This window comes from Eleutherodactylus coqui, unplaced genomic scaffold (genome assembly GCF_035609145.1).
Source record: "Eleutherodactylus coqui strain aEleCoq1 unplaced genomic scaffold, aEleCoq1.hap1 HAP1_SCAFFOLD_34, whole genome shotgun sequence".
In the NCBI taxonomy this organism is placed as follows: Eukaryota; Metazoa; Chordata; class Amphibia; order Anura; family Eleutherodactylidae; genus Eleutherodactylus; species Eleutherodactylus coqui.
The window spans coordinates 230,153-256,410 of record NW_027101931.1 but is presented as its reverse complement, the minus strand read 5'-3'; positions in this window follow the sequence as shown (position 1 = coordinate 256,410).

Below are 26,258 nucleotides of genomic sequence, written 5' to 3'. Positions count from 1 at the left end.
GGGTCACCACCCATCTATGGCTGACATCTTTGGTATCGTTCACATGCGCAGGCTATTAGTCTATGCAGTCACTCCTCCCCAATTTGGGCTGGGTTGAGTGGGTGACTGCATATTAGCCTGCCAGGAACAAGCTGCTCCTCCACTTTATTGTCTGGCTGACTGCATATCTTCAGGGCTTAAGGCCATTGTGCCTGCCCTACGGCAATTGTGCCTGCCTTATGGCGATCGTGCCTATGGCGACCGTGTCTGCTTTGCAGACCTTCAGGTATTGTATTTTTGGCTTTTTCAGTGAATAATGTGTTTGTTTTTTTCTTTTTCCTTACCTCTGTGATTTTATGTAATTTATCGTGAGTTAGCATAGGTACTGACGGAAGCGGTGTGACCTCGACGCGGTCCGTCAGCCTATGCGTTTTGGCCAAAATGCAGTACCAACACCCGCATTTTATCAGTATGCATTAGTACTTTTGTATGTAGTTTGCTAGTTGGTGGGGGAGCCCAAGATGTCAGCCAGTGTGGCCCACCTTAGAGATACAGGGCAACCCGCTGTCATATCAGCCAGGGTTGATATCCTGTATGGTGGGTCACCACCCATCTATGGCTGACATCTTTGGTATCGTTCACATGCGCAGGCTATTAGTCTATGCAGTCACTCCTCCCCAATTTGGGCTGGGTTGAGTGGGTGACTGCATATTAGCCTGCCAGGAACAAGCTGCTCCTCCACTTTATTGTCTGGCTGACTGCATATCTTCAGGGCTTAAGGCCATTGTGCCTGCCCTACGGCGATTGTGCCTGCCTTATGGCGATCGTGCCTATGGCGACCGTGTCTGCTTTGCAGACCTTCAGGTATTGTATTTTTGGCTTTTTCAGTGAATAATGTGTTTGTTTTTTTCTTTTTCCTTACCTCTGTGATTTTACATATGTATATTGTAGGCAAATTGCAGGCAGATTGCAGGTAGATTGTTGGATGTAAAACAGACAGATTACAAGCAGTAAGTAGGCAGATTGTAGGATGGATTACAGACAGATTACAAGCAGTAAGTAGGCAGATTGTAGGATGGATTACAGACAGATTACAAGCAGTAAGTAGGCTGATTGTTTGCAGATTGTAAGCAGATTGTAGACAGATTACAATCAGTAAGTAGGCAGATTGCAGGCAGATTGTATGCAGATTGTAGGATGGATTACAGACAGATTCCAAGCAGTAAGTAGGCAGATTGCAGGCAGATTGTATGCAGATTGTAGGCAGATTACAAGCAGTAAGTAGGCAGATTGCAGGCAGATTGTATGCAAATTGTAGACAGATTACAATCAGTAAGTAGACAGATTGTATGCAGATTTTATGCAGATTGTAGGATGGATTACAGACAGATTCCAAGCAGTAAGTAGGCAGATTGTATGCAGATTGTAGGCAGATTACAAGCAGTAAATAGGCAGATTGTATGCAGATTGTAGGATGGATTACAGACAGATTGCAAGCAGTAAGTAGGCAGATTGTAGGCAGATTACAAGCAGTAAGTAGGCAGATTGCAGACAGATTGTATGCAGATTGTAGGATGGATTACAGACAGATTACAAGCAGTAAGTAGGCAGATTGTAGGCAGATTGTAGAATGGATTACAGACAGATTACAAGCAGTAAGTAGGCAGATCGTTTGACGGATTGCAGGCACATTACAGGCACATTGCAGGCTGATTACAGGCACATTGCAGGCAGATTGTATGCAGATTGTAGGCAGATTGTAGGATGGATTACAGACAGATTAGAAGCAGTAAGTAGGCAGATTGTATGCAGATTGCAGACAGATTACAAGCAGTAAGTAGGCATATTGCAGGCAAATTGTATGCAGATTGTAGGCAGATTGTAGGATGGATTACAGTCAGATTACAAGCAGTAAGTAGGCAGATTGTATGCATATTGTATGCAGATCGTTTGACGGATTACAGGCAGATTGCAGGCACATTGTATGCAGATTGTAGACAGATTACAAGCAGTAATAGGCTGATTGCAGGCAGATTGTAGGCGGATTGTAGGATGGATTACAGACAGATTACAAGCAGTAAGTAGGCAGATTGTAGGCAGATTATAGACAGATTGTATGCAGATTGTAGGCAGATTGTAGGATGGATTACAGACAGATTACAAGCAGTAAGTAGGCAGATTGTATGCCGATCGTTTGACGGATTACAGGCAGATTGCAGGCAGATTATAGGCACATTGCAGGCAGATTGCAGGCAGATTACAGGCACATTGCAGGCAGATTGCAGGCAGATTGCAGGCAGATTGTATGCAGATTGTATGCAGATTGTTGGATGGATTACAGACAGATTACAAGCAGTAAGTAGGCAGGTTGCAGGCAGATTATTGTCAGTATATAGGCAGTATATAGGAGGTGCTGAGACAGTGCATCAACGGGGACTATATAGAGGGCTGGATGGAGGGGGTTATTTGCTGCGGGGAGCGGGTCGGGTGCTCTTACCTAGGCTTCTTTATGGAAAATGGCAGTGAGAAACATGTGCTGGCTGAATCCTCCCTTGCACGGCCTCTCAAATCTCTCCACCTCCCTACTGCTGGTCGTGCCGTCCAACCAATGGGGTGGCTGGAATAGGCATTACAAGCAGTAGAGTTCCCCGCCTCCCGCGATGACATCATCGACTGAATCACGTGACTGGCGTCTCGGGAGCGCACACGTTGGGCTCCATCAAGCGCGGTGCACCATGGGAGAAAACCGCGGTGCACCTTGGGAAAGGACCGGCGGCCATCTTTGGAAGAAATTTTATAAGTTGCTGAAACGCTGGAACGGTGAGTAGAAACCATCATTAAAAGTCATTTACACTTGTGCATAGTAATGTTTGCTTTAGAAGGGGGACTGGGCAAAAAAAAAATTTCACTTCTGCCTCGGGACAACCCCTTTAATGGACTTCATTAACTACAACGGGGTCCATACAGCTTCCATTTGGCCGTCAGGCATTTTACAGGACAAAACAGTGTTGCCATTTGCCATATGCCCTTCCCCTAGCCAAAGACCGCCTTATCAGTATCGCTGCAGCAGCAGTGACCAGGTTGTCTTCATTATGACTGACCCCCTCAGACTGGACAAGGGGAGGAGAAGAATGGGTATGTCAGGCATGATATCCAGGAGGACACAGTTCTTCAAGGAAATTGGAATCTTTATTGGCTGGGCAAGGCATTTCAGTGCTGCATCAGCACCCTCCTCTGGCCATTCACAGAAAACTTAAAGTTAATAAACACATTTAAAGAGCCAGGATTATCAGACACTCGTGATAGCGTAATGACATCTGACAGCTGTCACACGAGTAGAATACACACAGAATCGATCATGAATGCAATAAAAAAAAAATATATACATATATATATATATATATATATATATATATATACACACACTGACTGCTGTATGAATAAAGTAATTAATGCAGTAATGGAGGTGATTGCAAAGTGTCAAAATAGGAAAGAACTGTACTGAGCAACAACAAGCTGCTAAACATACAAAGATAATGCATTCTAGCGAAGCAGACCAGAGAGAATATTAATCCCTTAACAATACAGGGTGTATAGTTATGTCCTGCAGATTCGGGGTATGGATGAACAGCGATCACAGATTATTTACCTCGCACGGTGAATGTCATCAGAAAAGAAAATAACGCCAGAATTGCGCTTTTTTGGTTGCTCTTTCTCTAAGAAAATATGTAATAAAGCGATCAAAAATTCGTATTTACTCCAATATGGTACGAATAGAAACTACAGCAAGTCCCGCAAAAAAATGAGCCCTAACAAAACAACGCTGACGGAAAATAAAAAAGTTCTGGCTGTCAGAAGATGGCAGAATAAAATAATTAAAAAACATTAACTATCTTTGGAAAAAAGTAGTATAGGATAAAAAACCCTATATCCATAGAATAAAGTTATCATGTCATTTTTGTAGCAGTCTGTATGCCATAGAAATCGAGTTGTGACCCACTTACTTTTCCTATTTAGGACCGTATATTTCCTATTTAGGACCTGAAGAATGCGTGTGCCAAATTTCATGTTTGTACTGCATCCGGAAGTTAGAGAATTAGATTTGGTACATTACATAGGGGTGCCAATACTTTTGCACTTAGCATTGAGTAAACGAGTTGTGATCACTTTACTTTCCTATTTAGAACGTAAAGAATGGTCATGCCAAATTTCATGTTTGTACGACATTGGAAAGTTAGAGAATTAGATTTTGTACATTACACAGGTGTGTCAAGACTTTTGCACTGAGCATTGAATAATCGAGTTGTGACCCCTTTATCTTTCCTATTTGAGACCTGAAGAATGGTTATGCCACATTTCATAGAATTAGTGGTGAGTCAGTCAGTTAGTGAAGGCTTTCACCTTTATATAGATAGAAGCAAAGAAGGGAGAGGAGGACATGATGAAAACCATTATATATGTTACAGAACAAGAGAAGGGAGAGGGGGAATATGATGGAAGCCTTTATATATGTTACAGGAATAAGAAGAGAGAGGAGACATGGTGGAAACCTTTATATATGTTACAGGAAGAAGAAGAGAGAGGAGACATGATGGAAACCTTTATATATGTTACAGGAAGAAGAAGGGAGAGGGGGACATGATGAAAACCATTATATATGTTACAGAACGAGAGAAGGGAGAGGGGGAATATGATGGAAACCTTTATATATGTTACAGGAATAAGAAGAGACAGGAGACATGGTGGAAACCTTTATATATGTTACAGGAAGAAGAAGAGAGAGGAGACATGATGAAAACCATTATATATGTTACAGGAAGAAGAAGGGAGAGGGGGACATGATGCAAATCTTTATATATGTTCCAGGAAGAAGAAGAGAGAGGAGACATGATGGAAACCTTTATATATGTTACAGGAAGAAGAAGGGAGAGGGGGACATGATGCAAATCTTTATATATGTTCCAGGAAGAAGAAGAGAGAGGAGACATGATGGAAACCTTTATATATGTTACAGGAAGAAGAAAAGAGAGGAGACATGATGCAAATCTTTATATATGTTACAGGAAGAAGAATGGACAGGGGGGCATGATGGAAACCTTTATATATGTTACAGGAAGAAGAAGAGAGAGGAGACATGATGGAAACCTTTATATATGTTACAGGAAGAAGAAGGGAGAGGGGGACATGATGCAAATCTTTATATATGTTACAGGAAGAAGAAGGGATAGGGGGGCATGATGGAAACCTTTATATATGTTCCAGAAAGAAGATGGGAGAGGGGGAATGTGATGAAAACCCTTATATATGTTACAGGAGAACATAAAGGAAGAGGGTGACATGATGGAAACCTTTATATGTTACAGGAGAAGAGAAGGGAGAGGGGGGACATGATGGAAAACTTATACTATATATGCTAAAGGTATAACGAAGTGATTAATTGTTATTTATCCCCAATAAACCCTATCAACAATAGTCTCTTTATACTGCATGTACCAACTCTGGAGTACCCATGTGGATCACTGTATTTCCGGATATGGGGTGCTGACGGAGGTTCATCCGGGACCTATGCATCTCCTTGGTAGAGTAAGTATTCTACTTTACTCTTCCCACTTCTGATTACTGTATGACGATTGTCTTTGAGTGCTTTCTGCCATGCTAAGGTTTACGAGGGAAGTGCTTTTATTGGGACCTTTCCCACGGGACAGAATTAGTCTGCGTGGAGATTTCTATGTTACAATGTTGTCCCTATGGGGCTTGAATTCTCAACCTGTTAAAATCTGTGTTTCTTTGCTTTAAAACTGCTCTCGCTCACAACCTGAAGGTTGCAACTTCAATCCCCGCTTGGTTCAGGTAGCCGGCTCAAGGTCGACTCAGCCTTCCATCCTTCCGAGGTCGGTAAAATGAGTACCCAATTTGGTGGGGGGTAATAAATAAAAAAATTACCTGAAAGCGCTGCGGAATAAGTTGGCGCTATACAAATAACAAGATTTATTTCATTTTATTTTGCAGTGGAAAAGCTTTCTGCTGTGGAATTAAGGACGTCTTGTGGAATCGTTGTTGCGGACGTCTAATGTACAAAAGATTTAATTCTGCAATAAAATTTTGTAGGAGAAAAAAGCAATAAATTCAACGAGAGGTTCTGCAGAACGCTGTTAAAAACTCAATAAAATCTGCACCAATGGTCTTGGGGAAAATTTCCATCTTGTGTGAAGCTAAGCAGTAGAACAAGGGAGTGCAATCCGAGACAGATTGGAGAAAAATCAGAAGCAACATCAAGAAATATAATTTTACTGAAAGTGTAGTCAATTCTTGGAACAAACTTCTAGCAGATGTGGTTGAAAAATCAACAATAGATGAATTCAAGCTGTCTGGGAGAAGCACCTATTTTGATATCTATCTATCAGAACTAAATAAAAAAAGGTTCTCCTGCACTTAGAGGTCAAACCCACAAAATGGAACTAATGATGTAACAAGTGATATCAAGTTAAGAGCAAGTTAGGAGGTATGTGGGTCGATAAATTGGTTTGCAGTATAGGGATGCCTAAATTGAGTTGTTTGAAATTTTTATGGTGGTGTCCAAAAAGTTGATTTCTGTGTGTGTGTCCCCTCCCTTCTGCATTTCTATGCTATATTTGTGCCCCGTCCAAACCAGTTTTATTAGCCTGATGAAGGGTCGATAGAAGAACTTGAAAGCTTGCTGTAACATCATGTATTTTTGTTAGTCATAAAAAGGTATCATACCTACATGCAGATTTTGTATGTCTGCTTATATCACACGAGCAGACATACAAAAATTACTGATAAACGAACAATCAAAATCCTAGCATAAGCCTACCAAAGGATGAAGGGATCAGGAACAGGCTCGGGTGGCCATTCACTAACAGACGGGTAGAATAAACAAACAAGAACCAGGAGTCCAACAACCAGTGAACCGGTGGATTTGACATAGGACAGAAAACAGACATAAGCCAGATTGACAGAATGACACGTAGGACTTATCCATACAGGCCTAATACAGATACACATGTGTGACAGACAAGGAGAGGAACAGAACACAAACAACACACACAGAGATCCGTTGTTAAACTGTTTCCTTTACTTTCTTTTCTTTGTATAACAATTCATCCTTCACTATTCTGCTTCCTGTAATCTAGTCACTCCTTCCTCAATACGTGTGCATTCTGTGAAGTCCAGCTAACACAAGAACTCAGGAACTCAGACAGAACACAGAAAACTGTGAACTGGACTCATGGACAGAGATACCGCAAACACAGACGAGGGGCCCAAATGACACGCATAATTCCACCTGGAACATGCACATTCTTTTCATTCTTCCCAACTGACACATGTGAATACTGTAAGTGGCCGAACAGGGCTATGAACAAATATCTCCTTATCTGTGTTAGGCCTTAGTCAGACGGGCGTTTTTTCGCGCGATTTGCGGATCGCATGACGGATGCGCATCCGCAAATCAAGTGACCGGGTGCCCGAAAATCGTCCGAAAATCTGCTCCTAGCCGCGTTTCATTAGAAACGGGCCGGAGCTGTCCAGTGCATTGCATTCAATGGAGCCGGCAATACAGCCCGCTCCATTGAAAACAATGCGCTGCGGGCGAGTGTGGGATGAATTGTCGGGAAGGGCTTAAATATATAAGCCCTTCCCTGCAATTCATCCAGAAAAGTGTTAAAATAAAAAATATATACATACTCACCTGCTCCCGGCAGCCGGAGTTCCGCGCGGCCGTCCTGCAGTGGGTGTGAAGGGGGTGTGAGTCAGACCTGCCCCCTGATTGGCTCAGCGCTGAGCCAATCAGAGGCATGTCTCACTCACACCCATTCATGAATTCATGAATGGATGTGAGTCAGACCTGCCCCTGATTGGCTCAGCGCTGAGAGGCAGCAGTCACTCACCCATTCATGAATTCATGAATGGGTGTGTGAGTGAAACCTGCCTCTGATTGGTCAGGGCTGTGACCAATCAGAGGCAGATCATTCAGCAGGCGGGGATTTTAAAGCTTGCAGCAGAAAGGTGAGTATACAATTTTTTTTATTTTAACACATTTTAGGATGAATTGCAGGGAAGGGCTTATATATTTAAGCCCTTCCCGACAATTCACCCGGCGCACGCCGGCAGCCCATTGCTTTCAATGGAGCGGCTGTATTGCCGGCTCCATTGAATTCAATGGGCAAACATCGTTCTTCTCTGTCACAGCTGTTACAGCTGTGGCAGAGAGGAATGATTTGTCTTCTATATGTTCTCAATGGGGTCGGCGCTTAATGTGCATTCTGAGGCCTTAGTCAGACGGGCGTTTTTAGCCGCGATTTGCGCATGCGCATGCGTCCGTCGATTTTATAAAACCATTGCTTTGCAATGGTATCGGACACATGAGCGCTTTTTATGCGCTCATCCGATAAATTATAGAACAGAAATCGCAGATCGCACCTATCTGCGATCTGCGATTCCTGTTCTCTTCTCTATATGCGCTCAATGGGGCCGGCGGCAGCAGCGCCGACCCCATTGAGAACATATAGAAGACAAATCATTCTTCTCTGCCACAGCTGTAACAGCTGTGGCAGAGAAGAACGATTTTTGCCCATTGAATTCAATGGAGCCGGCAATACAGCCGCTCCATTGAAAGCAATGGGCTGCCGGCGTGCGCGGGGTGAATTGTCGGGAAGGGCTTAAATATATAAGCCCTTCCCTGCAATTCATCCTAAAATGTGTTAAAATAAAAAAAAATTGGATACTCACCTTTCCGCTGCAGCCGGAGTCCAGCCGCGGCCGCTGTCAGTTCTCCTGAACTGCTTCTCGGCACTATTCAGCCGGCGGGGCTTTTAAATCCCCGCCTGCTGAATGATCTGCCTCTGATTGGTCACAGCCCTGACCAATCAGAGGCAGGTTTCACTCACACACCCATTCATGAATTCATGAATGGGTGAGTGACTGCTGCCTCTCAGTGCTGAGCCAATCAGGGGCAGGTCTGACTCACATCCATTCATGAATTCATGAATGGGTGTGAGTGAGACATGCCTCTGATTGGCTCAGCTCTGAGCCAATCAGGGGGCAGGTCTGACTCACACCCCCTTCACACCTACTGCAGGACGGCCGCGCGGAGCTCCGGCTGCCGGGAGAAGGTGAGTATATATATATTTTTTATTTTTACACATTTTAGGATGAATTGCAGGGAAGGGCTTATATATTTAAGCCCTTCCCGACAATTCATCCCGGGCTCGCCCGCAGCGCATTGCTTTAAATGGAGCTGGCTCTATTGCCGTCTCCATTGAATGCAATGCGCTGGACAGCTCCGGCCCGTTTCTAATGAAACACGGCTAGGAGCAGATTTTCGGGCGATTTGCGGGCGACTTGCGCGCACCAGTCACGTGATTTGCGGATGCGCATTCGTCATGCGATCGGCAAATCGCGTGAAAAAACGCCCGTGTGACTAAGGCCTAAGCACCAAAAGACATCGGTGTTTAATGAACTACAAGGAAACAAGATGTTGTGCGGTGTATAATGTTACCAATTATTGTACAAGAAGAGAAGGACAAAGAATGTTCTTATTTGATTAATCAATAATATGTATGAGAAAAAACATGGATATTTAAAGAAAAGTATACAATTAAAATGAACACAGAATGCATGACAATGTCATGAACTTATAAACCATATAAAGCAAAAAAATCACAAACCATGATAGAAAAAAACATACTACCATAAACAATAAACAAATATGTGCGAATGAAATAATGAACCCCTGAATGAAATAATGAACCCCTGAATGAAATAATGAACCCCCTGTTTGAATTTAGTATTTAAAGGGGTTGTCCCGAGGCAGCAAGTGGGTCTATACACTTCTGCATGGCCATAATAATGCACTTTGTAATGTACATTGTGCATTAATTATGAGCCATACAGAAGTTATAAAAAGTTTTATACTTACCTGCTCCGTTGCTGGCGTCCTCGTCTCCATGGTGCCGACTAATTTTCGCCCTCCGATGGCCAAATTAGCCGCGCTTGCGCAGTCCGGGTCTTCTCCTCTTCTCTATGGGGCTCCGTGTAGCTCCGTGTAGCTCCGCCCCGTCACGTGCCGATTCCAGCCAATCAGGAGGCTGGAATCGGCAATGGACCGCACAGAAGCCCTGCGGTCCATGAAGACAGAGGATCCCGGCGGCCATCTTCAGCAGGTGAGTATGAAGACGCCGGACCGCCGGGATTCAGGTAAGCGCTGTGCGGGTGGTTTTTTTAACCCCTGCATCGGGGTTGTCTCGCGCCGAACGGGGGGGGGGTTTAAAAAAAAAAAAACCCGTTTCGGCGCGGGACATCTCCTTTAAGACTGTTAAAGGACATATAATAAATGACTGAATGCCTGTCAGAATATTAAACAGCTGGTTAATAATATATCAAGTTTAGGGTATAGGAATAAGTAGTTAAATTATTAAAAAACTAATGCATCATAATTCCAATAAGAAGATGAAATAAAAGTAACCACAAACGGACCGTAGGGATGAGAGACGTATATAGGTGGGAATGTGTGTGTGTATATATATATATATATGTCACATGGTTAAGAGCAATATTATCTACAAAAATGTAATATATGTATACATTATTTAATAGTAATGGTGTTGTAATAATCAAATAGTAATATATAATGTATACTTCAAACTTTCTAAAACTTAAAGGGGTTGTCCCGCGCCGAAACGGGTTTTTTTTTTTTCAATAGCCCCCCCGTTCGGCGCGAGACAAACCCGATGCAGGGGTTAAAAAAGAAAACCGGAGAGTGCTTACCTGAATCCCCGCGCTCCGGTGACTTCTTACTTACCTGGTGAAGATGGCCGCCGGGATCTTCACCCTCGGTGGACCGCAGGGCTTCTGTGCGGTCCATTGCCGATTCCAGCCACCTGATTGGCTGGAATAGGCACGTGACGGGGCGGAGCTACAAGGAGCCGCTCTCCGGCACGAGCGGCCCCATTCAGAAAAGAAGAAGACCGGATTGCGCAAGCGCGTCTAATCCGGCGATTAGACGCTGAAAATTAGACGGCACCATGGAGACGAGCACGCTAGCAACGGAACAGGTAAGTGAATAACTTCTGTATGGCTCATAATTAATGCACAATGTACATTACAAAGTGCATTAATATGGCCATACAGAAGTGTAAAGACCCACTTGCTTTCGCGGGACAACCCCTTTAATTTAAACCATGGGGTTTCAAAGTATTCAGACAAAAATCCAAACATCTCCTTGGGTTTTAGGTGTGATAAATGGAGTGATTCGCATTTTAGCAGCGTCCTTGTTGTGATGGTAAAAAAAAATGCTTGGACACACTTAAATATGAAGACCTGCAGTTTAAAAATTGCTTTATAATTTTTTTTTCTTTATTATTTTTGGGCCCACTCTGTAACATTTTATTAGGGGGGCATCGACAAGAGGGAGCTAAGATGTTCTTGAGGTTGCTGTTTTTTTGAAAGACGACCTTCAGTTTATGTAGGATCTATTCCTTTAAAAAAGGATCCCCCCTCAGAATGCCTCAATGCTTATTTACATTTTTTTTTCAAAAGATGATGTTGGGAGCTACAGTGGGTTATAACGAGGGGTTTAAAGTCAAAAGATCCTCTTTTGATACACCTATTAAACCACTGGTCCAATTTTCCCTATCACAGAGGGGACTTAAAATAAAAGAATGAATTTTATTAGGAAAATTGTTAAAATTGGAACACACTGGGGCACAACAAATAACAAACACAAAGAAAAACGTAGTGTGGTGGGATATAGGACACATATAACACGATCCCTGGGGATAATTTGTCAGCCAACGCAGATCTTGGTCCGATGCGAGAGTATCGGTTGCAACTTTTTGGACCACAACGTCCAAGGCGTAATGGCCTGACAAATAAACCCTTAATTGGAATCCACAAAGGTCTTGTCAATAATAGTTGGATGAATAGAAGACTATTGTGGTTTCGAATTAAATGGAGGAAATAAATATTTCCAGCTGCTAATTAGTCTCAGGAAAGTTAGTGGTGTTCAACAGCCTAGGCACCGTCACCGAGTCTAATGCATGCAAACTTGTTAAAAAAAAATTTTTTCTCTTCACAATTGATGGGTGTTTTTTTAGTTTCGGTATTCCGAATCTCTGAGTGTCAGAGTCGGAATTGAACCAAAAGTGATAGAGTTATGGAGATTTGGTACTGTTGTTTCTGCCAAATCCCTTTTTAACCAAAAAGTCTCACAAAGAAATATGAGACTCGGTGTATTCTTGAGGGTCAACTAACTCAGATTTTGGTTCAAGACCCGTGGCTCCAAATTCCTCTATTTTATTACTCTGTTACTCGACGCGTTTCACCACAAAATTACGTGGATCATCAGGAGCATACTGGAGTTAGAAAAAAGTTTTTTCCATCATGTGGAGAAAGTTAAAAAGTCTAAATAGACTTGAATGAAGAAAAATGAGTGTCCTAACGGACAGGGACAACTGTTTTAGCAGTTTTGGCCGCGTGTTCCTACTATCGTAAATTTGAAGATTGGTCCCTCTTCACTTTAAAGGACCAGGAACAGAGACCTTCTCCGTATTATGCTTACCTTCAGAATCTCCTGCTAAAACAGTTGTCCCTGTCCGTTAGGACACTCATTTTTCTTCATTCAAGTCTATTTAGACTTTTTAACTTTCTCCACATGATGGAAAAAACTTTTTTCTAACTCCAGTATGCTCCTGATGATCCACGTAATTTTGTGGTGAAACGCGTCAAGTAACAGAGTAATAAAATAGAGGAATTTGGAGCCACGGGTCTTGAACCAAAATCTGAGTTAGTTGACCCTCAAGAATACACCGAGTCTCATATTTCTTTGTGAGACTTTTTGGTTAAAAAGGGATTTGGCAGAAACAACAGTACCAAATCTCCATAACTCTATCACTTTTGGTTCAATTCCGACTCTGACACTCAGAGATTCGGAATACCGAAACTAAAAAAACACCCATCAATTGTGAAGAGAAAAAAATTTTTTTAACAAGTTTGCATGCATTAGACTCGGTGACGGTGTCTAGGCTGTTGAACACCACTAACTTTCCTGAGACTAATTAGCAGCTGGAAATATTTATTTCCTCCATTTAATTCGAAACCACAATAGTCTTCTATTCATCCAACTATTATTGACAAGACCTTTGTAGATTCCAATTAAGGGTTTATTTGTCAGGCCATTACGCATTGGACGTTGTGGTCCAAAAAGTTGCAACCGATACTCTCGCATCGGACCAAGATCTGCGTTGGCTGACAAATTATCCCCAGGGATCGTGTTATATGTGTCCTATATCCCACCACACTACGTTTTTCTTTGTGTTTGTTATTTGTTGTGCCCCAGTGTGTTCCAATTTTAACAATTTTCCTAATAAAATTCATTCTTTTATTTTAAGTCCCCTCTGTGATAGGGCTTTATATATAATTTTGGAGACTTTTTCGACTGCCTCCTCTGTGAATATACTGGTCCAATTTTGGCTCAAAACCGTACTATAGACAGACTCGACCAGAGTATTGGGATACCCTTTTTCCCTAAAACGTCTAATTAGAACTTCAGATTGATCTTTAGAATATTCAGCAGTCATACAATTTCTGCGTATTCTTCTAAATTGTTCATACAGGATATTTACTTTCCATTCTTTAGCGTAAAATCCAAGTAGGTGTTTGAGTCTACTGGTTTAAAAAAAGTGCCCTAGTTAAAATGGAACCATTTTTGATATAAATTGCCAAGTCTAAAGAGGTAATTCTGTCTCTATTAAAAGTCCCAGTGAACTCAAGCCCCCATGAGTTTTGGTTTAGGGAATGTGCAAAGTCAGACGATCGATCTCACCCGCATCCCAAATGATCAGAACATCATCAATGAATCTTGTAAAATATTATACGGCGGTCATGTATTTCCAACTCAAAAGCACCCATATACAAATTTGCATAACTTGGGGCAAATTTAGTCCCCTTGGCTGTTCTTTTCGTTTGAAGATAAAATTGTTTATTGTAGATTATTGCGTAAAATGAAATGAATAGATTTTAAAACAACTTCGGATGATTTGGCATCAAAGCATCTGAATCTAAAAGAGGCATATTGCCTCGATCCCCTTCATATCTGGTATATTGGAGTAAAGAAATGTATTTTGTCAAGCACTCATATAATAAAGCTTCCTCTGCCAGTTCATGTAAAGTGATAGTGATTTCTCCTGTAGGTTTATTGTCTAATTTTTTTGGGTAGTTTATATCTTTAAGAATTACAAAAGCCTCTAAATCATAAAATTCATCGTCTTTAATTACAATGCTTCCTCCTTTGTATCTATCTATCATCTACAAGCCTTCCCTCTACAGGCTCATGACAACACTTGTATATCTTCCCCTCCTATTTGCCTGGTACTTAATAAAAAAAAACATAGGACAACTTCTTATATTGGTTTGTGTTGTCTCTGACAATCGAGTCCTGACTCTACTATCTGGGGATGTTATATCTGTGAAGTTACCATCCAGACAGCCACCCTGCAAGGAAGGCCCTCGCTCCCTGTATACATTATACAATGGCCTGGAGGAAAGTGAGCGCTGCAAGGAGACACCTTAACCCTGACCTTGCCAGTGAAAGGGAAAGACCTTCCTTTAATGTGAAGACCCTTACTAATATTTTAATGGAGGTAAGGAGGAGACTCGCATCAGGAAAGCAGTAGGTAAGATCTGATCTGGAAGTCATTGTTGCGCTGCCGGCCCCATTGAAAGCAGTGGTTTTGTGGCAACCCCCGCAGCATGATTTTTGGGGAAGGGCTTGAAATATAAGCCCTTCCCTGAAAGTCATCCCTAGCTGGTTAAAAAAAAAAAATCTTTGCTCACCTCTCCGCCGCTCAGACGTGTCCTCTGGCTGGCTCCCCTGCACTGCTGTCCAGCACTTTCAGCAGGTGGGGATTTAAAAAGCCCCACCTCCTGAAAGGGATGTGCTGATTGGCTGAGCACTCAGCCAATTGCAGGCAGCGATATTCTCCTTATGTTTTCAATTGGGCTAGCGCTGCTGCCGCTGGCCCCATTGAAAACAGTGGTGACATCGCACTGTGAGGTGAGTGTTTTCACTCACTCTCGCAGCGCAAGAAAAAAAAACGCCAGTGGGTGTGAGCCCTTATTCTTATTTTTGCTTTGTGCAATTACTCGATAAAACCTAGAACTCTAATATTGGAAAAGATAGGGAGACCTTTTGACCCCAAAAGGTTGCTCCTCATGGATATCCAACAGGATATGTGTTCCATTGGATCAAGGGATAGGGGACCATAATTGTGATCCTCTCATAACAAACTCAGCTATAAGCTTCCTGATGATTTGAGTAATCAAAAGAAATGTGTCAAACCATGGACCTTGTAAACCTCTAATACATCAATTATACACTAGAACCCCATTCAATCTAAGCCTAACAGGAAAGTACACCTACTATTTAATTTGGCTGATCTCTTTTACCGGACATAGGATTAAGGATCAGTCAACCGAGCAATGCTACTCCTGTATTATGATATAATGGTCAGTCTAGTAACTAGAAAAAAATTTTATTTATTGGAGTATTGTTCTTCCGGTATGGCAGACTGCATACGACCGGATTTGCATTGCGTAAACCAGATTATGCAGCAAATACCTTACATAGCAGGCTATGGAAAAGCAGATTTCCCTGCCCATGAGCAAAAATCACCTAGTGACGGCGCAGTATAATCTGTACTGCTCATGTGCACTGGTGCGACCGCAGCACATCCACAGTACAGAATCACCGGCTGGGCACAGGGTCGGATGCCCCTGCAAGATCCAGCATGTGGAATCCGACCTGGACGTGCGCAGGCGGCCTATATTAGACTGATCTTGGCTGTAAGGACTTGAACCTCTAGTATATCGATTAGAGATGAGCGAACGTGTTCTTAACGAACACTTACGCACCCGGACACCGGCTTTACCGAGGACTTCAGTGTCCGCGCGTAAAGATTCGGGGGGCGCCGGGGGGCGGGGAGAGGCGCGGCGGCGCGGGCGGCAGCAGCGGGGAACAGGGGGGAGCCCTCTCTCTCTCCCTCTCCCCCCCACTCCCCGCCGCACCCCCCCCCCCCCCGCGCTGCCACGGCGACCCCCGAACTTTTTTCGCCCGAGCACGGAATTGCTCGCAAAGTTCGGTGTTCGGGCGAAAAGGGGCGGAGCCGAACACGTTCGCTCATCTTTAATATCGATATGTTTCATAACGGTCTAGGAAGTAGCTACTTTGTGGTTGTTGCTAACTGAATATCCATCTGTAGTGATACAGTAATCATCATATGGGTGTATGATAGCTCAGTGAGTATATCTAATAAAAGACCTAAATTCATTTGATAGGTGGTCGACCTACATTTCTGTAACTTCTCTCTTCTTAGTATTAGGGGGGCAGTTATACAAACAGGCAAGACATTTTCTCAGTCTGCCTCTTTTTGTCTGGACTATTCTTGATCACACCCTCATTGGTGGAGAACACAGCCTTTTTTACATGTATGTGTGTTTGCTCTCAGACCAATATACATATTTTTAAGTTGCATATAAATAAAAGTTACATTTTAAGGATTCTACCCAGTGAAGGGTTCTCACGGGCATATGGGCACTATGCAGCACAACGTATTTGTGCTATGAATGAGGTTGGTTTGTGTGCATACTGGCACATTTTACTGTATTTTTGTGCACGCAGAGCATTCATTTGCATACAGCAGACAAACCCGCCTAATGAGTTCCAGATGTGGGTACTTGTGGGTTATCTGTCACCACGTTTTTAATTAATTTCACAAATTGTTCACAAATACATATGTCTTACAAAAACACTATTTATTTCTTAAACTCTTCTCCAAAACATAAATATTTATAATATTATTCAGGTGGTATAAACGCGGCAATAGCCTGCAAGATAGCATCGAATGGGTCGACTCCAAAAAGTGGTGACAGATAACCCACAAGTACCCAGATGTGTTATTTTTTCATGAAATTGTACCGTTTATTGTAAGCACATTCTCGCATCTCCCATACACTTCTTTGGGGGACTTTGGTGCACAAATGCGCACAAAATAGACTAACTCCTATTTTATTGCACGCACGAGATACGCGCACACAAAAATGGAAAATGTGTATGAACCCATTGATATCAGTGGGCTCTATTCTCTGCGTATTGTGTACGCACATTTTGCATCTATAACTATGCCAGTGTGAAGGAAGCCTATAAGTACTGCATTACCTTAGCATTATCATGACGTACAAACAAGTCACATAGAAGAGAAACTGTAAGCTTTGCTCTATACTCGTGTGTTCATACTCTGCAATACAGATCCTTTATTTTCTTGCTGCTGGATCATTGGACAGATCTGTTTATTTGCATATTGTTGGTTGGTCACAGTTATAAAATTGCAGCATCCGAGGAGCGGGTACACAGCCGAGGAGATTGCGGGGTAGATAAAGGCTTCTGTCACGGTGGCTCTACCATCTCCTCTCCTGAGGGTAGCTTGGGACCCGTCCAAATTACTGCTGGGGGAGGTCTCAGGGAAAGGGTAACTAGCGGTTACCTTAAAGTCTGTTGTCACTCGTTAGTCGTTACACCACCGTTCCATTCTCTGCGGTGAATCTTGAAGTGAGTATAAAGTAGTCCGCGCACAGGGATAACTTTTTGTCCGTAATGTCCTTTTACTTAACTCCAATAAAGTTCCAATACAACAATAACAGTTTGACACAATTTACACTCTCAGAGGATGGCGTGTCAAGTAGGCTTTCTCGGAAAAATCCGGACAAACCACAGTCCCAGTTATCTGTGTGATCCTCCTCCTGCGACTCACCACTCGCACTTCAGGTGCTTTCCTGCTTTCCTCTCTCTCGTTCCCAGTGCTTAGTGGTAGCACTTCCGCATCCTGGTTGAAGCAGTCCCAGGTCAAGCTGATGGATAATTTTTTGCCTCTTCCATTCTGGAACAAACAGACCAGACAGTGTCTGTGTGGCTCACTCATTTGCAGACTTTTCAAGACTCTTCTAGACTAACTAACTAGCTTGCATTCCACCTTGCAATCACATATATAAGACATAGTCACATGACATAACACAAGATACATTCCTTAGAAATAATAATAATAAACTTTATTTGTATAGCACCAACATATTCCACAGCGCTAACCTAGATGTTAACTCATTCAGTGCTGCAGAGGTGCAATAAACATCAAATGCATACAACATAGAAGACACTGACAATACCATTGCACATGACAAACATACCATTATGGAGGGGCCCCGTTAACTCTGGGCCACTACAGAATGCTCTGAATGAATTATTGTGAAGGTTGATAGAAGCCGGTGGCAGTAAACCTCTCTAGGAAACGTGAATATTTGATGTTTCTGAGCTACAGGCTGTAAATGTGTTTTAAAGCTCCAGAACAAAGTACAAAGAACTGAAAATTATATAATAACCACCACATGCCTCACCGTCTCCAATATAACACAATGCAACAACACCGCATGCAATTAATTGTGATCTTAACCCCTTAAGAACGCTGCCTTTTTTTTTCATTTTTGTTTTTTCTTCCCCAGTTTCAAAAAGTCCTAACTCTTTTATTTATCCATCAACATAGCTGTCTCAGGGCTTGTTGTTTTGCTGTCAAATTATATATTTTAATGGTACTATTTAAGGTGCCATATAATGTACTGAAAAACTATTTAAAAATTCTAAGTGGAGTGAAATGGAAGAAAAACACAATTTTGCCACATTTTGGGGGGTCTTGTTTCTACAGTGTACACACTGCAGGCAAAAATGACAAGATGGTTTCTTCTACGGGTTAGTATGATTGTGACTGTATAAAATGTCTTTATTTTTCTTTCTTTGCTGTACCACTTTTAAAAATTAAATATCTTTAGAAAAATGAAATTATTTTTGCAACCGTAGCTTTTTTATTTTCTTATCGACATAGTGGTGGGAGGGCTTGTTTTTTGTGTCCTGTGGTTTCTATTAATACCAATTTGGAGTACATACAACATTTTGATTGCTTTTTATTAAATTTTCTCCTGGAGACAGGGTGACCAGAAAAGCACAAGTTTGACTTTTGTATTTTTTTCTGAGGATGTTCATTATGCGGTCCAAATAATGTGTTACTTTGATAAACTGGACTTTTACAGATGCAGCAATACCAAATATGCTTTTTTTATTTTGATTTTTTTTCATTATAAGGCCTCGGTCACACGGGCGCTTTTTGCCGCGATTTGCGGATCGCATGATGGATGCGTATCCGCAAATCGCGTGACCGGGGCCGAAAAATCTGCTTCTAGCTGCGTTTCCTTTGAAACAGGTCCGAGCAGTGGAGAGCTGTCCAGCCCATTGAATTCAATGGAGCCGACAATATAGCCGGCTCCATTGAAAGCAATGGGGCTGCGGGCGATCTCAGGATGAATTTTCGGGAAGGGCTTAAAAATATAAGCCCTTCCCTGAAAATCATCCAAAAATGTGTAAAAAGTAAAAAAATATATATACTCACCTTGTCCCGGCAGACGGAGTTCAGCCGCGGCCGGCTGGCAGTTCTCCTGAACTGATGTGAGTAGTATTCAGCAGGCGAGGATTTAAAATCCCCGCCTGCTGAATGAGCTGCCTCTGATTGGTCACAGCCCTCACCAATCAGAGGCAGCTCTCACTCACCCATTCATGAATTCATGAATGGGTAAGTGAGTGCTGCCTCTGATTGGCTCAGCGCAGGGACCAATCAGAGGCTGCTCTCAGCTATTGAATGACAGCCTGACACGGATTTGTTCGGCCAGGGGATTCCTCTTTCCGGCTCCGCGAATGGAGCAGAAAAATGGAACCCCCTCACAGGTGTAAAAGCAGCCTAAAGTACAGCTCGTAATCAAGGACCCTGTCTTCAGCCGAGAATACATGTACTTCAAGACCCGCTCCCAGAGATATGAAGGAGCCATTAGGAACAGTTTACACATGCAGAAGAAAATCAAAGAAATGGGATGGGATGAAAATGGCCGAGAGGTTAAATATATTTACAGGTTATTTACCCACATCCATGTGTCATGATGTTAAAGGGATGGCTGATGCAGTAACTAAAAGGGAACATGGATATTAATATTGTAATTATTAAGCAGCTAATCCTCCAATCTAATCAAGTACCGAGCTTCGTAGGCAGTCAGTGGAGTCTTGGCCACTGCCAGCAATAAAGTGACCTTGCTGGGTCTACTCATTGTTGGGTCAAGGAAAGCGATAAGTGAGGATTTTGCCAGAGTTTCATACCAGACGCAGAAGGCAGAAAATATACACCATGTCTGACCTTCTGATTCTGGTATAAAACTTTGGCAACTTCTTCATGTGAATTTTCCCATTGATTATGTTGCAAACTTGCTGCATTTTTCACATTTTGCTTTAAATAAACAAAAACGTCTCACAACACATTTGGTTGAACATTTTTTTTTGCATGAAGTCCATTCCCAGTAGATCAGAAGATCCCTCTTAGGGCTCCTACCCATTTAAGTTCTTTTAATGCTGTGATATCGCAGTGTTTTTTTATCATGATTTTCAATGGGACTTTCTAATGTTAAAAACGCATTGCAAGTTGGTGCTTTGCAATTTTTGTGCGATGCGTTTTTAACATTAGAAAGTCCCATTGACAATCACGTTAAAAAATATATATAGACAGTGAGCAGGTTCCCACTTGTAAATGGTCAATCATTCATCTTTGAGTGACTGCCTGATCACAGTGAATGGAGGTAAGAAATCTATGGTGCGCTCTACCTTCATTCAATGAACGACTATAACTACAGTGTGAATGCACAGAAGCGATAGTGGTACTGACCACTGTCAGGCACTTAAGCGCCCAGCAGTTGTCCCATCTAAAAGTACTCTTAGACTTGGGGTTGCCACCTTTTTCACCCAAAAACACTGGCCAATGAATAAACTCACAGCTGGCTGTTACCATTCTTATATTATGGCACTATGCTCCAAGGCCTGTCCTAAGAGTCCAAAGCCTTGAATTGTGTGAAAACTGATGATGGCCCCATAACGAGGCACCAGCCACCTGAAAGTCCTGGGCCCCAAGGCAAAACTTATATGCCATTTCTAATACTAATTTCTTCCTATGTGGCAAAGTTTGGATTTGATTGCCACCTCTACACCCCCTATAGCAGTGGTGGCGAACCTATGGCACTTGTGCCAGAGGTGGCACGCAGAGTCCTCACTGCTGGCACGCGCTGCCAATGGCGGCTCACCACTTGTGAGTACCAGCAGGGGCCATGGCTGCCCAGTAATCTTGTATTATATCGCCACCAGAAGTTAGGGGTGGCGACATAATACAGGGGTTTGAAATGGTGTAACCCCCACAGCTTTTGATAGGCTGGGGGCGTGTGTGGCCTTACCAGGGGAAGCATCGGCAGCGGACGGAGCAGAGGGAGCAGTGGCAGACTGAGCAGAGGGAGCAGCGGCGGACCGAGCAGAGAGAGCAGCGGCAGACCGAGCAGAGAGAGCAGCGGCGGACCGAGCAGAGAGAGCAGCAGGGACGCTGAAGGGAGCGGCGTCGGCAGCAGGAGACAGAGTACCGGCGGCATAAGCACAGCCATTGCCAGTGGAGGGAGCGGCGGTGGCAGCTGGAGAGCAGGACACAGAGCGGCTGCAGCACAGACCGGGGGTATGCTGTGGGGTGTCGATATTACTTTGGGGGACGCTGTGGGGTGTCACTATTATGCGGGGGGGCTGCTGTGGGGTGTCACTATTATGCGGGGAGCCATTGTGGGGTGTTGCTATTACTCGGGGGCTCGTTGTGGTGTGTCGCTATTATGCGTGGGGCCACTTTGGGGTGTCGCTATTATGTGGGGGGCCACTGTGGTGTGTCGCTATTATGCGGGGGGCTGCTGTGGGGTGTCGCTATTACTACTGGGGCCGCTGTGGGGTGTCACTATTACGCGGGGGTGCGCTGTGGGGTTTCGCTTATTACGCGGGGGTACGCTGTGGGGTGTCACTATTACGCGGGGGTGCGCTGTGGGGTGTCACTATTACGCTGGGTGGCACTGTGGGGTGTCAGTATTACGCGGCGGTGCGCTGTGGGGTGTCAGTATTGCGTGGGGGAGCCCTGTGGTCTGTCACTATTACGCAGGGGACCGCTGTGGGGTGTGCCTATTATGCGGGGGGGCGCTGGGGGGTGTCACTATTACGTGGGGGTGGCTGTGGGGTGTCACTACTATACTGGGGGCAGCTGTGGGGGATCACTATTACCGCTGGGGTATGCTTACATGTGGCAGAAATGGGCAGGGCTGTTTTAAAATAGACAGCATGCAGATTTTGACTGCTTTTTGGATGCGGAAATGCTGCAGAATTTTCCACAGAAATTTCCTCTGAGGACATTCTGCAGCATTTCCTCATCTAAAAAGAAGTGCAAATCCACACCCTGTCTATTTTTGAAGCGGTCCTGTCCTTTTTCAGAATGATGGGGGTAAAATCATACGTCGTGATTAGCCCCGCCCCCTGATGTGTTGGCACTTTGCGATAAATAAGTGGGTTTTGGGTTGCAGTTTGGGCACTCGGTCTCTAAAAGGTTCGTCATTACTGCTCTATAGCTTCACTCTTGAAGTATGAGAAACTATTTCTTCAAGTCATGTTGGAATCGTAGATTCTGTGCCACCAAAAATTTGAGCTTCTAACATGTTTGAATATTTGAAGATTGGAAAAATACAATAGTTAGCCTGGAGTCCATGTAGATAGGGGAGATTATATCACTTAACACACATAGTTTTCAAATAAATAGGTGATGGGGTTTTAATATAAGAAAACCTCAAGGCCATTAATAACCGCATTATAAAACAAAGATATTAAATTGGGAGTTCAGTAATACGGCTGGGATGACTTTCACCAATTATCAAAAGCTGCGCTGATCCATTTGTAATGAGAATTTGTGGATAATCGGATTATAACGGAAGGGCCGCGTCTCCATGTTTGTCTTTAACGTTCTCTAAATTACCTCACTATGTTTTATGCTTTACATAAAAAATATGAAATAAATATGGAAGTACTTTAATTTTTTTTTCTACTGACTTTGAGTTATTTGATACCATTTCATCTACTGATTTCCATAGCTTTACTGTAAGAACACTACTGTGTTGGTACGAGGTCTCTCGATATCAGAGTTTCCAGCCGTGTTACTTTGTTTTTCTATTCAGTTCTTTCGATTTTAGGGCGCTAAATGGAGAAACTGATGTTGTACACAATGTCTTTATGAAAATGATCAATGTCCTGGGCACGGAGGAGCAGATTGCCAAGTGGATGAGCCTTGCAATGGATTATAAGATCCTAGGAATTTATGCACAGACTGAACTAGGACATGGTAAGTCCATTCTATCCTGAAGTGACATAAAGCATGCCTTAGAAATAAGACTCATTATTGGTGTGTTTGAATATGACAGTTATGCCTACAATCTATGATCAGATTGATGTGGTGGAGCAGAAGCTGCCATGTGCTCCGAAAAAAATGACACTGATGTGCCAAAAGTCATGGGATAAGTGCTAATATCATGTAGGACCTCCTCTTTGCCTGGCAAAGTGCAGTAATTTGACGTGGCATAGATTCCTGAAGTGGACAAAAATCGTCTGGAGATATGTTGAGTCATCTAGATAGCCATGGTATTTGTAGGTGCAGGATCTCAGGTCCAAATGCACATCTGTATCACATCCCATAAGTCGTTGATTGGGCTCATGTTGGGCAAACATGCAAGCCACAACATTTGTAGGAACTCTCCAGAATGTGCCTCAAACCAATTCTGGACAACTTGAGCCCGATGGTATGGTGCATTGTCCTGCTGGAATATCCCATCATTGTGGGGGTACATGAAGTTCAAAAAGGGCTGCAAATGTTCACCAAGCAGTGAAATGTTGTGGGCACCATTCAATCATGTGTTTAGGTGGACCAGTGGACTTAATCCATGTCTTAAACACACCCCACATCAGAAAGGAACCACCACTAGCCTGCACAATGCCTTGTTGACAACTAGGGTCCATGGCTTCATGGGTTTTGTGCCACACATGAACCCTACCATCAGCCTGAATCAATAGGTACTGGTGTCTCTTCAGCTCCCATATCCCATGGAAGCTAAAGAACTCTGCACTGACCTGCGGGATATGCCTGTGGACCATCCTGCATTGAATGTGGATGTGATTTCTGATGGGGTCAATTATATGTTCGCACTGACAATTCTAGCCAGACGCCACTGGTTACAAACATTAGGCACCCATGGGCAGCCACTGCGTTGTCCATTGCGGGTGGTAATGCGTTCTATGGTATATTCCCAATGCACACAGGGACACTGTGAATTGAGGAATGTAACATTGTACAAATTATACATGATAAAAACTATTTCCATTTTATGATCAAAATTAATGAATTTCGCAGGCTAACGTCTAAAGCTGGGAAAAGCAAAAATGTTAACATGACAGATGCATAATTAATGGTAACTGAAAAAATCCCCATAGATCAAAACCGGATCTACATGCGGTGTCACAGGTAAACTATCACTAAAGGGCATTATCACTGAAATATAACTTTAACTGGATCTACATGCAGTGTCACGGGTAAACTATCACTTAAGGGCATTATCACTGAAATATAACTTTAATTGACTATCAAATAAAATAGGTACTATGCAATCTTTAGCACAAAAGACAAAATAGGAACAAAGAATCACAACCACACAACACACATATTAGTGGCAGAGGGGCAATAACCCTCTAATGTTAGGCCCTAATGGCCAAACACTTTTTCAGTTTTTTTAATTGCTAAATTTCTAGAGCTATAACTTTTACATTTTTCAATTGACACAGCTGTATGATGGCTTCTTTCATGCGGGACAAGTTGTATTTTTTAATTACATAATTTTGGGGTACAAATAGTTTATTGTATAATTTTTTAATAGTTTTTTTGGGGGGGATTGAAAAAAAAAGAAATTCCAACCTTGTTTTTTGGATTTCATATCTCCGGCAATCAGCATGCCTTCTCCTGATTGTGGACTCGTATTTCTAATGCTATAGCTTTTCTGTCAATTATCTACAAATTTATTGATATTTTAATATTCCTCTATTTTGTTTTTGGAACAGGAGTATGTACAGTTGTTTTTTTCTCTGTACAAGCGCCATTCTCAGGTCTTGCGCACTCCAGTGAGATCTGGAGCCGCTTGTTGATGACATAGGCACATCATCCAATGTACTCAGAAAGAGGATAGGAAGAATCCAATGGCTGGATGTTCTTAAGGAGGTAAATGTCCAAGAAGGTTGGGAAATACTGCGAAATGAGATTTTCAAAGCACAATCGTTAACAATCCCTAAAAGAAGGAAGAATAGGAAGCAGGATGGACGAACACAGAACTTGCACACGTTAAAAAGGAAGAAAAAAATGTTTAGCAGATGGAAAGAGGGGGAAATATCTAAAGAAGAACATAATGCGGTCTGTAGAAACTGTAGGGCATGTGTCAGAAAAGTTAAAGCTAATAATGAATTGAGGCTTGCAACAGAAGCCAAAAGCAATAAAAAAAGGATTTGGGGGGTATGTCAAAAGCAGAAGAAAAGTCAAAGATGCTATTGGATGCTTATAGATGAAAATGGTGAATAGGTTAAAAATTATGTTGAGAAGGACGAACTTTTAAATACCTATTTTGTATGTGTTTTCTCTCAGAAAGTGTATGGAACATCAACTGATCTTCCCTGTGCTATTGGGGGAATAAAAGAATGCAGCCTATCTGTAAGCAGAGAGATGGTGAGGGAACACTTAGCTAATTTAAATTAATTCAAGTCTCAAGGTCTAGATGAATTACATCCTGGGATACTAAAGGAAGCAGTGGAGGTAATTGCTGAACCTCTCGCCATAATCTTTGAAAATTCCTGAAGATCAGGTGAAGGCCCAAAAGATTGTAAAACGGCAAATGTTGTCACTATCTTCAAAAAAGGGAAGAAGATGGATCCAGGAAACTACAGGCCTGTGAGCCTGACTTCTATACTGGGTAAGATATTTGAACAAATTATTAAACAGCATGTATGCAAGTACTTGGATGAAAATAGAGCAAGTAACTAGAGCCAGCATGGGTTTGTAACAAACAAACCCATGCCCTGGATAAAGCGGCGCCCCCCAGGATCCAAGCCATCAATGTAGAACACGGCAATCCTGGTTCACGCCTCAAACTTGCTTCATCCAGCGGTGCTCTAGAAGTGCTGAACGGCTGTGGAGGAAGTTGAAAACGTTCGTGGACGTTCTCCACTACAAATTCATGCTCAAAACCTACAA